Raw genomic sequence first — 13,240 nt, 5'->3', positions numbered from 1 at the left:
TGCCTAACATGCATGGCTCTAGTAGAAGGTGCTGTGGAGGATCCAGAGCCCCACAGGTTCATCCTTCCTCACAGGGAAGTCCTGAGATTCTGCCACAGAAACTCCAAGGATCCACCAGGCCAACTAAAAATCACAGATATGGAGAAGAAAGGGCTCGAAGAGATAGAACATTCATTCCGAATCCTTTGGAGGGTGGCCCAATATAACAGCAACTGAATTAAGCATACTTTGTATACTGTATCCCATGTAATCTTTCCATGACCCTAATAAAGCAGGTTCTGCTCTTCCATTCTGTGGATGAGGAAACAAACTCAAAGAGACCAAGTAACTAGTCCATGGTTACCCAGCAAGCAAATATGTAGAGGAGCAAAGATTTGAATCCAGGTCTCTCTGACTCTGTGCTCTGGCAATTACATCTCTTGCTGTAAAGGGATCCTGAATGTATTAAGTCTAAAGAGTAGATGTAGCCTAATGGTTAGATGCGATAAAAGTTTTTTTGGAAATAAACTTTTAAGAAAGTTTTTTTTTTGACTGGGTGACATTACAAATTAATTGTGGGTCCTAACTTAGGTGGTGGGATATGTCTTTGGGTTTGGAGGTAATTCCCACAGAGTCCAGTCAATTTTAATCTGTTTGGATTGCAGACTGTCTGACCTACAAATGAGTGCCAGCATTTAAAAGGAGAATGAAAAGCAGAACGTTACAGTGTCTGTGCAAATCCATTAGCACTGCTGGAAACTGGCTGTGTCCTATAGTAGGTGAGTCACAAGTGTCATTTGTGTATGTTTAACATTCATTCATGCTTCATGGATAAAGCACATAAGTTTCCCATCCGTTTAAAGTAGTAGGGTGCAAACCTTTTGATTAGAATTTCTGTTCTGCTTTTAGCTCTGAGTGTGGCCACAAGCCCCACCCACGATCTTTAAGTGAGCCACTTTGTCAGGCGTCCTCCTTCCTGATTCCTCCTCTCAATTTTCTGCTTACTGGTTTCCAGTGTCCTAAGTTTCTTCCAACCTGTATTAGTTTCTTTTGATGCTGTAACAAATTACCATAAACTTAGTGGCTTAAAATGACACAACTTTATTACCTTGTAATTCTAGAGTTCAGAAATCCAAAAGGAGTATTATGGTGATAAAATCAAACTAATGGAAGAGCTGTTGCCTTGCTTTTGCCAGCTTTCGGAAGCTGTCTTTCATCTTTGGTTTATCGCCCTTTCTTCTTTGGTTTCAATACTTGGCCCTGTTTGCCTGACCTTCCCACCTTCTATTTTTTTTTTTTAGGAAACTTATGATTGTATTGGACCCACCTAGGTAATTTCCCCATCTCAAGGTCTTTAACTGCAAAGCCCCTTTCACCATATAAGGTAACATTCACAGGTTCTAGGGATTAGGGACTATCTCCATAGCTTTGGAAGAACTGTTCAGTTTACCATACCTTCTTATGAAGGACTTCTCAAAGAAGAGAAAGGATCTGAGGTGTCATGAACATAACATGAAACTTTGAGCAAAGAGACTTGACTCCAGTCTTGAATTTGACACTACATTGATTGTTAGACTACAAATTAAGCACCTCACTTCTCAGATAGAATTGTATAATTGGGTCTTTGAATTAATTCACTAATATTCCTCCAAGCTATAAAATTGCATAACTTGATAAATTATTTATATTAAAATATAAGTGACTTGAAGCAATTTCACTGTGGATTAGTCTTTTCTTCAAAGGATTGACTTTATTCTGAAAATAATAGTTCATCAAATTTGATGTAAGAAGTATTTTCTTTAATCAAAGAAACATTCAGACCTACTGGAATTAAACCACATAGGCAACCAAGTTTCTTCTTCAATATTAAGGTCTGTTCAACTTGAGGCCGGTCACATACATGAATATACAGACCAAAGTTTTTCAAAGTATGGTCCATGGATCTCTGAAATTGAATAATCTAGGACACTAATTTATTAAAAATGGACATTTCTGAGCCCCAGTTCAGTGTGTTATAAGGGCCAATGGCATATAGTAATTGACTCAGAGTGAATCATATGAACAAAAAGTTTGAGAATCATTAAAAAATAAACATTTTTAGTACAACTTATAGCATGATAAAAAATAATAAATTGTTAGACTAAAAAAGGTTATTTCACTCCCTTTCCCACTTCTGTATTTATTTTGCAGATAAGAAAACTGGGGCTTAGAGGAGTGAAATTTCTTGCCCAAGTCCAAGAACAACTTAAGGCAGAGTTAAGACTACAAATCAAGTCTCCTGACTTCACATTTAGGGCTCACTGACAGTTGAGCTATTTAAGTTTTTCTTTGGGAAAAATAATTTTTTGACCAGATTACAGTATTTTTCTGTCGACATAGTAGCCCCTACTTTTCAAATGATACCTAGTCAAAAGGACTGTCTATAGAATGACTCACCACATATGCCATCATTTTGTAACTGACTTCTATCATTGATGTTAGGTCCACAAATGAAGTTTCTTTTGAATAGCATATTTAAAGAAAATTTGATTTATAAAATATTAAAATCAATATTCAATAAGTCATTAAATATATTTATGCTCTAAAATGTAAACTATCATTCTTAAAATATGCTCCATTGTATTAACTGTATAGCAATATGAGATGCCCTATGTATTACTTCACAAATTACAATCTATTATTTTATGTTTGTTCCTAATTTAAACTTCACTATAAATCACAATATTATGGACCATAAATAAATGATCTACAAGCAGTGGATGAAAATAGAGTAAAAAGAAATGAGACATCTCAGAACATAAATTTGACTTTTTGAACCATGTGAATATTTTACTTATTCCAAAAGGAAAATTGAATTTAAGAGGATGGGGAAAACCACTAAAATTAAATTGTTTTTAAATATTAGCAAACTGGATCCAGTAATACATTAAAAAAGACTATACACTGTGATCAGGTAGGATTTATTCTGGGGATGCAAAGTTGGTACAATATTCATAAGTCAACAAGCATCATACACCAAATAAACAAAAAAAAAAAACCACATGATCATATCAATAGATGGAGAAAAAGCATTTGATAAAATTCAGCACCATTTATGACAGAAACCCTCAGCAAAGTGGAAATAGAAGGAGCATACCTAAACATAACATAGACTATATATGACAAACCCACTGCCAGCCTCATACTCAATGGGCAAAAACTGCAAGCTTTTCCCTTAAGATCAGAAACAAGACAGGGATGCCTGCTTTCACCTTTCTTATTCAACATAGTACTGGAATCCACAGCAATCAGACAAGAAGAAGAAATAAGAGCCATCAAAACTGGAAAAGAAGAACTGTGATTTGCAGATGACATGATACTGTATATAGAGAGGCCTAACGATTCTACCAAAAACCTCCCCACTAGAATTGATAAATGAATTCAGTAAAGTAGCAGCATACAAAATAGATACCCAAAATCAGTTGCACTTTTATAGAAATGATAAATTATCAGAAAGGGAAACTAAGAAAACAATCCAATTCATAATTGCTTCAAAAAGAATAAAATACTTAGGAATTAATTTAACCAAGAATGTAAAAGCCCTGTACTTGGAAAATTATAAGACATTAAAGAAATAAACTGAAGAATATACAAATAAATAAAAGCATATAGTGTGTTCATGGATAAGAAGAATTAAAATGTCCATACTACCCAAAGCAATCAATAGAGTCAATGTAATTTCTATCAAGACACCAATGGTTTTTTCCACAGAACTAGAAGAAATATTCCAAAAATATATATATGGAACTGAAAAAGACTCAGAATGGACTCAGCAATCTTGAGCAAGAACAAAGTTGGAGGAATCCCACTACCTGATAGCAAACTATACTACAAGACCATAGTAATCAAAACAGCATTGTACTGGCATAAGAACAGACAAATAGATAAATGAAACATGATAGAGAGCCCAGAAATAAACCCACACATTTATAGTCAGTAATTTTGACAAAGGAGGCAAAAACACATGATAGGGTAAAGATAGTCTATTCAATAAATGGTGTTGGGAATATTGGATGGATCCATGCGAATAAAAGAAACTAGACTACACTCTTACACCATACACAAGAATAAACTCAAAATGGATTAAAGATTTAAATGTTAGACTTGAAATCATAAAAGTCCCAGAAGAAAACATAGCCAGGAAAAACTCAGATGTTTCTCATAGCAACATTTTTTCTAATATATCTCCTCAGGCAAGGGAAACAAAACAAGAAAAATAAACAAATGAGACTACCTCAAACTAAAAAGTTTTTGTACAACAAAGGAAATCACCAGCAAAAAGAAAAGACAACCCACTGAGTGGGAGAAAGGATTCATCGGATTCATCTGATAATGGGTTAATACCCCAAATGTATAAAGAACTTAAAAACTCAACCCCAAAAAACATATAATTCAATTTTAAAAAATGGGCAAAAGACCTGAGTAGACATTTCTCCAAAGAGGACATGCAGATGGCCAATAGATGTATGAAACGATGCTTAATGTCACTCATCATCAGAGAAATGCGAATTGCAAACATAATGAGATATCACCTCACACCTGACAGAATGGTGCTCAGCAATAAATCAACAAATGACAAGTGCTGGTGAGGATGTGGAGAAAGGGGGACCATCATGCACTTTGGTGGGAATGCAGACTGGTGCAGCCACTGTGGAAAGAAGTATGGAGTTGCCTCAAAAAATTAAAAATGAAACTGCCTTAAGACACAATGGTTCCACTTTCGGGAATTTATGTGAAGAAACCTGAAACACTTATTTGAAAGATATAAGCACCCCTACGTTCATTACAGCATTATTTACAATAGACAAGATTTGGAAGCAGCCCAAGTGTCCATCAGTAGATGAGTAGATAAAACAACTATGGGACATTTACACAATGGAATACTACTTGGCCATAAAAGGAAGGAAAATTTTACCCTTTGGCACAGCATGGATGGATCTGGAGAAGATTATGTTAAGTGAAATAAGTCAGTCAGAGAAAGACAAATACCATATGATTTCACTCATATGTGGAATTTAATGAGCAAAATGAACTAACAGCAAAATACTGACAGACTCAGAGAGCTGGCTGACAGCTCTCAGTGAGGGAAGTAGAGGTATTGAGCAAAAAAGAAAAAAAAGAGAAAGAACTTCTGGACAGGGACAACAGTGGGGCTTGCCAGCATGGCGGGTAAGAGTGGAAAGAAGTAGAGTAGAGTATAGGAGTGTAAGCAGTGATGGATGGAAACTTGAGATGGTGCACACACGTGCAGTTTACAGATGATGTGTTGTAGAATTGTGCACCCAAAACCTGTATAGTTCTGTTAACCAGTATTATACCAATAAATTCAATAAAAAGAGAAAAAAAATAAATGCATATCAACTTTATAACAACAAATAAGGGAAAACAGTCCAAATAACTTTTATATGTGGTTCTCTGACTTTATCCCTTTGGTGAGATATATTCTAAGAGCAAAATTATTTCCAACAATATGTTAATTTTGTAAATTTGTTGGAAGTGGTATGGGTGTGGTATTGTTGAATTTTGTGTATTACAAGATTACTCGAACTAAATACAATATTCTTGGAAACCAGTGTTCTCACTGTGGATAAGAATAAAATATAAAATGAGAAAAGAGAGGAGGAAGTCCCTCCTTGGATGTATCAGTACATTTGAATATTGCGTGTGTGTGTGGGTATGTGTGTGTGTATGTGTATGTGTGTGTGTGTTGTGCTCCTAAAGGGCCCGGAAGCAATGTGCGCATGGTGGCATTGAGATGCCTAGAGCCAAGACTTTGGTTTCTAAATGAAACTCTTTGCAGGGATTATGAATTTGGGGTTGGAGGGGAGTATAAACGAAGCCTAAAATACATTGTTATACCAGGGAGTAAGAAGTGCCCCCAAACTCATATGAAAATGTCAAGGTTCATAAAAGAACTCCCACCAGCCACACTTGGAAAATTCAAATATTGAAAGAATAGTTTTAATAATAAACATTAAGAACTACATATACATAATTATAAGTATCTCAACCTTATAGATATTTTTCAAAATATATTTGTTGTATATACAGGCACATGGATCTTATATTAAGTGCTTCATTAATTATCTTTCAGTATTAATATTGCTATAACTTGTATTTTATATGATTGTATATTAAAGCTGAGTATACCTAAAAAGTCTAAATTGAATACTATTTTGTGTGTAAGACTGTGGATATAATTTGGCAGTTTTTGTGATTTATGCTGGAATCTATTTTGTAAACTTTGTGAATAGCCATAGAATTTTAGAATTAGGGAAGATTTTCGGGAATATTTGATTTAATATTCATTCATCCCAGAAATAGTGTTACAAGACTTACATGACAGAATTACATTAGTAGACCCGGTACAGGCTGCATACTGTGCATCTCTAGGGGGCGCCATTCGCATAATGGTTAGGCAACCATTCACATAATGGTTAGGCGATGGCACTACCTGTGGTTCACACAGCACAAAGTAGGATGCAATGATTTGCAACACCCTGGTTCCTGGAGCTAAAACAGTGGAAAAGACAAAACATCCTCAGACCTCTGAAACTTGTCGCTTTAGAGAAGAAAATACATACATAGAGAAGAGGCAAATATACACATGATAAAAGTGACATGGCAGGTTTCTGAGAGGGGCACTTACTACAGAGGTGTGGTTCGGAGATTTCCTGAGAAAATGTCATATCTCCGCTGTGATCTGAATAAAAAAGAGAGGCTGGGGAAAGCAAAGGAAGGGGAGACCGATGAACGAAGAATGTTGAGGCTCTCAAAGCTGAAAAGAGAAAACGGTGCTTGGAGAGTGGAAATAGTCCTGCTGCAGGAACAGACACGCTCAGGACAGCCAGCAGCTGCTTCGAGTCACCTACTCTATCTTCTCCTCTGATTCACTAATGAACATATTAAATTACAGCAGATTTATCCATCATAAGTACAATTATATACACTTGGCTATGTTCTGTCAGCAATTACACTACGGTGTAATCTCAGATAAACCCTCACCCTAGACTCGAGCTTGTCTGTTCCAGAGAGCGGCGGCTCTGTGCCGCTCCTCTTTGCGCATCGCAAAATCCACCCACTGTTTGCTGGCAGTTCACCCCTAGAGATGTGCTGGTTGTTGAGCTGTTGAGGTCACCATAAGTAAAAATAACTGAAATATAAATAATTATTGCAGAGTGATGTTTGATCTGGATATGAGGTATCTGCATACTAAACAGCTAAAAGCCAAAACAGGCTAAAAGCAAAAGCAAATCAACTTCTCTGCCAGCCTTCTGTTTGCTAGTCCAGTTTGCTTCTGGTATCCTTCCTGTTGGCAGTCATTGTAAATCACGTCACCTGTATGTCAAACAAAATTAAATTGATAAAATGATGTGAGTCAATCTTAAGAGAGCCTTAAAAAATCAAGATATATTATGTTTCCATTTTTAACAATGTTTATGTAATACTGCTGTCACCTAATCAGATTATCTTGTAATTTTATTTTAAGTAATCAAATACATTTCACATTATTTTTGCTGTCAAGATACCAGGGTAATTTGTTGCTAATGGTTTACCATATTTGCTCTCTTTTTTAAATTTGGTTCATAAAATTTATAGGAATTAAAGTTAGTCCTGAAGGAAGTTCATGAGTGTCTTAGTCCTCAGCCCCTCAGCTGAGTTAGTTAGAAACAGGACTTGTAATTTTCATTTGTTATCATGTTTTCTTATGTTTATTCTAAGATTTTATGTTATATATAAATATAACAATTATATAATAAATATTATATATTATTTTTATCAGATATGGTCATCTATTATTTTTCAAAAGTTGTTCTTATGGTTGTAGTATTGTTATCCAAACTGATCATCATGCTGAAATATATTATTCGTGCTAATATTTTTCTCCAGAAATTCCCTATAAAAAATTTCAAACATACTGGAAAATTGAAAACATTTTTAGTGAACATCCATGTATTCACTATCTGGTTTCTACTGTTAGTAGTTTACCATAACTGCTAATCCTTTTTAGTTGATTTTTGGGTGGAGGTGGAGGTGGAAGAGGATATAAGGGAGATAAATAGTAATGGGAAAACACAGTACAAAATGAACTATTAAAATAAAAAAACCCCTTAATTCTCTTAAATTTTCCAGATGAACAATTATTGTGCAAATATTTTTTTCTAGATATCAGTATTACATGTCTTGTTTCTTGACTTAATTTAAGAAATGCTTTTTAAATAATGACTGTTGTATTCCCATGAACAAGAAAAATATGTCCAGCAGTTTGACGTTCAGCAGAATATTGGTGATGATTTACTTAGATTTTTTTTTATGTTAAGGATGTGTTATTCATATTATAACAAGATTTCTTTATGAGAGATGAATGTTGAATTTCTTCAAATAACTTTGGGCATTTATTGAAAATCATAGTTTTTCTGATTGACCTATTAATTTATGAAATATATATTGAAATTCTATTTTGTCCCAGGCCTTGGTGCTAAATTTATCATGATAAAAACTCCAAAGGTCCTGGTTCCTGCCTTCTTGGGGATTACAGTCTAGTGGAGTTTGTATGATAAATTGTGGTAATAGATGTCCTACTATTATAACATCCTGTCATTAATTGAATAAAAACCACTTGGTCTTAGTATTTTATTCCTTCAATATATGGATGAATTAGAATTTTTAATATTTTGTTGAGAATCTATGCATTTTTAATTCACCAATAAGATTTATCAGTAACTTTTGTTTTGATTTGTTTTTGTTAGGCTGAGTTTGCCAAGTTCTCACACATTGGTTATGCTTGCTTTATATATTGGGTTGGCCAAAAAGTTCATGGTTTTTTTTTTCTGTAAAATAAAAGACACATTTTTCATTTTCACCAATAACTTTATTGATTTGGATATTTTGAGTATGTAGCTATCTTCCACATGATAAAAGCTCGATTGTTTTCGATTAATGTCTCGATTTGATCGCTATGAACTTCAACTGGTCACTGGCCATGGAGCATCATCCAACAAGAAATCTCTAACACAAAACTTCGCAAACCACCTTTGACACGTTCGATCAGTCACAGCACCTTCTCCATACACTGAATCTTTATTACTTTTTGCATTTCACTTGCATTTTTACCTTTCTTGAAATAATAAAGCATAATATGCCAAAAATGTTGCCTATTTTCTTCCATCTTCAGTATTAAAATGGCCACACAAAAATTCACCAATTTTGATATGTATTTTTAAATGCACGCTCATATGACAGCTGTCACAATACAATCTAACAAAATTGTTTGGAATGAAATTAAAGACAGCTAAGTGCTAGTAGAGCCACCTTACAGAGAAAACAGACAAACTTTTTTGTCAACTCAATAATTTGCTATCTTTTCCTCTGACATGGAAATTTGCATGGTATAGTGTTAGAACTAGCTTTTCCTTGAAGATTGGGAAGAATGTGTTTAATTCAAAATCATTTGTTTTCCAACAAATCCACCAATTTCACTTTAATTTTTATGTTTCTTCTCGTTGAATAGCACAGAAAAATCTCTCTATATTTTTAACTCTCCATTAGTGGCTCTGTCTTTTTTTTCATTTTAATTTGCAACATTTGTAAAATTGAGTCCCATTTTGCTTCTATACTAGATAAATGCTATACCCTCACAAAGGGACTGGTGATATTTTAATAACCTGCTAAAAGTATATATAATATGATTCTTTTTTTCTAAATAAAAAGGATATACATTATTTCTTTCTGAAATTATGTATGTGAATCTGGTAAGAGTGGCTAACTTTGTAGAGGGAGTCAGGACTAAGAGGAGTCCTTTTAAATATATATATTTCTGTACTGCTTTAATTTTCTTACTATGTGCATTCACTTTTAATTTATAAAAAGTAAGCAAGAGTTCTCTGAACAACAGGATGATTGTTAATGGTCATGACCAATAGTGTTCTCTTTATACTTTTCTGTATTTTACTATAATTTTATTTGAAATTTTAGCTATGTTATTTTCAAAGAGTTATTCTGTTTATTTCTCTTTAAACCCAAAAGGGTAAAAAATGATCAGTTAGGGTAGTGTCTAGTAGTAGCACCTAGATTCAGGGGTGTATACCTTTGTATCCATTTTGTGATCATATCAATCATTGTGGGTCAAGGCAAAGAGTGAATTAGAATTATGGTTGCCAAAATATTCTTCTCCGAAGTGAAAGTGCTGTTTGCAGTCTTAGTGAATCATGCCATTCCCTCTGTTTCTCTTCCTCCTAGCAATGCAGGAATGAAGGCTCAGGGACTGGTAGTTCAGAACTCAAGGTCAAATACAGACTTTATTTTTAGAATGAGTGAAGTAACTTCTTCTTGAATTAATGAAGATTTCTCTTAGACCAGAGAAAAATGGAGCTTTAGGAAAGCAGCTATATTTATTTTGTAATGAATTATCAGCAAGTAATTAAAGGTCAAGGCAGTTTCCTTCCCAACTCTTACAGTGTAAGGGGCAAAATGTCAAAATGTCCAGGAGCAGCGTGATGAAACTTTGGATCTTAAGAATTACTTTTGGATTAGTTTGCTATATATGCCTATGCTCTTCCTTTTAAAATTTAATTATATATTTGATAAGAGCAACATATGAATGTATTGGCAATATAGCTCATCAGTAAGTAGAGGATAACAGAGTGGTAACTTTTCTTTTGTTCTAAGCATGGTTTGTAAACCTTAGTGTGTATCAAAGTAACCTAGATTGTTGTTAAAATACAGATTCCTGGGCCTTGTTCTCCCAGAATTTCTGTTTCAGTAGGTCTGGGTGGGGCCTTACAGGTTCTTCAGTGCTGTTGATGCTGGTGGTCTGGGGTCCGCACTTGGAACAGTAGAGGTTGAGGGCTTTTATGGGGCCAGCTGGTGGGTCAGTTGGACCTTGATTAATGGCTTATGGTTTGGCCCTCATTTCTTTGGTATGCAATTATAAGCTGTTAATAAAACCCAAACCAGTGATTCTCAGACTTTAGTGACAATAAGAATAAGAATCACCTGAGGACTTTTTGAGCGGTAGGTTTCCAGGACTTCTCTCCATAGGACTGGGCGAGGCCCAAGCATTTGAACTTTTTAATAAACATCATCAATGATTTTGATGCAATGGCCCAAACACCGTAGTGTGATTAAAAACCACATTGTTGTCATATGTAGGGCTTGCTATTTCTTAGCATCTTGCTCCACACATTATTAACTCCTAATGTCAGACGCATATAGTCAGCAATTGATGCTGATATATAAAGAATAGCAATTTTAGTAAGAAAAAGCAGAGTTGAAAAGAATGAAACTCTCTGCCCTCCTCACTTGATAAAGGCCAGTTAGTTTTCTACATCCCTGTCCTAAAACATCACTGTACGGTGGTAGCCTTGCCAGAATTAAAGCCACCGTGTCTTAGAAGGCCTCACATTTATATGATGGCCTTGCAAGCCTAATTTGTATAGAGAAAATATAACTTGTGAGGTGTGGGCAGACAATGGGAACAAGAGTAAAAGAAAAATAAATGACCACTTTATCTATATATGTAGACAGAGATGTAGAGAATCAACATAAAAAACAGAAATAGAATTCATTTCCTAGGACTACAAGTCCAAGGTTGAGACCTTCTTTTAATCAGTAAAAGTTTCAAAAGTTTGCGTCAAAAATAAATAATTATTTAACTTCCTTCAATACGATGATGCTTTAAAACTTTGGTATCGTAGGCCCTTACTTTAGAACATCAGTGGTGTGACCAGCAAGATTCAACTTAGAGCTGTGTAGGTGTACACAAAATAACCAATAGTGAAATGACAATAATACAATGGATCAGTCACATTTTTGTGGAAAATCAATCACTTTTAAGCTTACTAGTTTAATTGCCAAGGACAGGAGCAACCTTCTGTTTGAGCCCTTTAGTATTCAGCTGTTTCATTTGTGGAGTAACTTGCCATATGCTCTGAGGCAAGGTGGCGATGATGGAAATGTTGGATATTCTAGGTCTTCTGCCTTTCCACATAAATTCTAGAATCAGCCTGTTCATCTACAAAATAGCTTGCTGTGGTATTGATTGCTTTCTCTTGAATCTATTGATCTGTTTTGGAGAAATTAACATCTTAATAATATTGAGTCTTCCAACATAAACATGGAATAGTTCTCCATTTATTTAGATACTCTTTGATTTCTTTTATCAATGTTTTATGTTTTCTATATACAGATCTTGTACATATTTTGTTAACCCCCAAATGTCTCAGGTGTTAAATGGAAATGGACTAGGAATCATCTTATCTATATATCTTTTACCCACTTTTGAAAGACACATTTGTGCTCAAAATATTTATGTGTTATTTCTATTATTTTAAAAATGCTATGTGTACTTACATAATGAATAATGGGAAGCAGCACTTCATCTCAGGGATTTAATTGAGACTGGTAGCAACTGCTGAGCTGGAAAGTAAATGCCCACAGAAACTGACAGTAGCCATTCATCTCAAGACAAGGGAGGCCCAAGGAAGTGGGATTTGGTCTTTTTTATTCCATGAGGAATTAAAAATCTCTATTTTTTATGTGAGATATTCCTATTTTTAAATGTTGATAATTAGCCCTGGCTGGTGTGGCTTAGTGGATTGAATGCTGGCCTGTGGACCAAAAGGTTGCCAGTTCAATTCCCACTTAGGGCACATGCCTGGGCTGCAGGCCAGGCCCCCAGTTGAGGGCGTGTGAGAGGCAACCAATCAATGTTTCTCTCACACATCGATGTTTCTCTCCCTTTCTTTCTCTTTCCTTTCCTCTCTCTCTAAAAATAAATAAATAAAATATTTTAAAAAATACGATGTTGATAATTAAAACAAACACGGTGAGTTGGGGACAGGGGGACAAACAGTAACTTTGGTGACTGCATGAATTCCAGAGGCCACCAGTTTATGATCTACTATTTATTTTACTAAAAGGGGAATTGAGGCTCCAGTGGGGTAGGATAAGCAATTTGCTGAAGGTTACACAGATAATTAAAATCAGGTATATTTTTGATTTCCAGATCATAGTTTTGTTTTGTCTTTTAAAATTTATCCTAGGCTTTTACACAGTTTATTGTGCTATCTTCTGTGCAGTAGGAAAAAGTTTAAGCTTTAAAATCACCAGGTAAAATGTAATTTTAATAACTTGTGAATTAGGCATTTATTGCTTCATTACATATTACCACAAATTTAGTAGTTTAAAATAAATACATTTATTATCTCCCTTTCTATGTGTC

General features: G+C 34.8%; 1 long non-coding RNA gene across 1 annotated transcript in view; it reads left to right on the top strand.

Moving 5' to 3' along the window:
• LOC129083903 (uncharacterized) overlaps positions 1-13,240 on the top strand; it is a 117,987-nt gene that overhangs the window by 30,996 nt on the left and 73,751 nt on the right. Inside the window, exon 2 of the long non-coding RNA XR_008530511.1 lies at positions 645-758. This is a non-coding gene — a long non-coding RNA (uncharacterized LOC129083903). The remainder of the gene's footprint in view (positions 1-644; positions 759-13,240) is intronic.

This window comes from Pteronotus mesoamericanus, unplaced genomic scaffold (assembly GCF_021234165.1).
Source record: "Pteronotus mesoamericanus isolate MK-2021 breed Mesoamerican mustached bat unplaced genomic scaffold, CSHL_Meso_final scaffold_167, whole genome shotgun sequence".
NCBI classification, from domain to species: Eukaryota; Metazoa; Chordata; class Mammalia; order Chiroptera; family Mormoopidae; genus Pteronotus; species Pteronotus mesoamericanus.
Note: the sequence above shows the minus strand (reverse complement) of the source record. Positions and strands in the feature narration are given on the sequence as shown.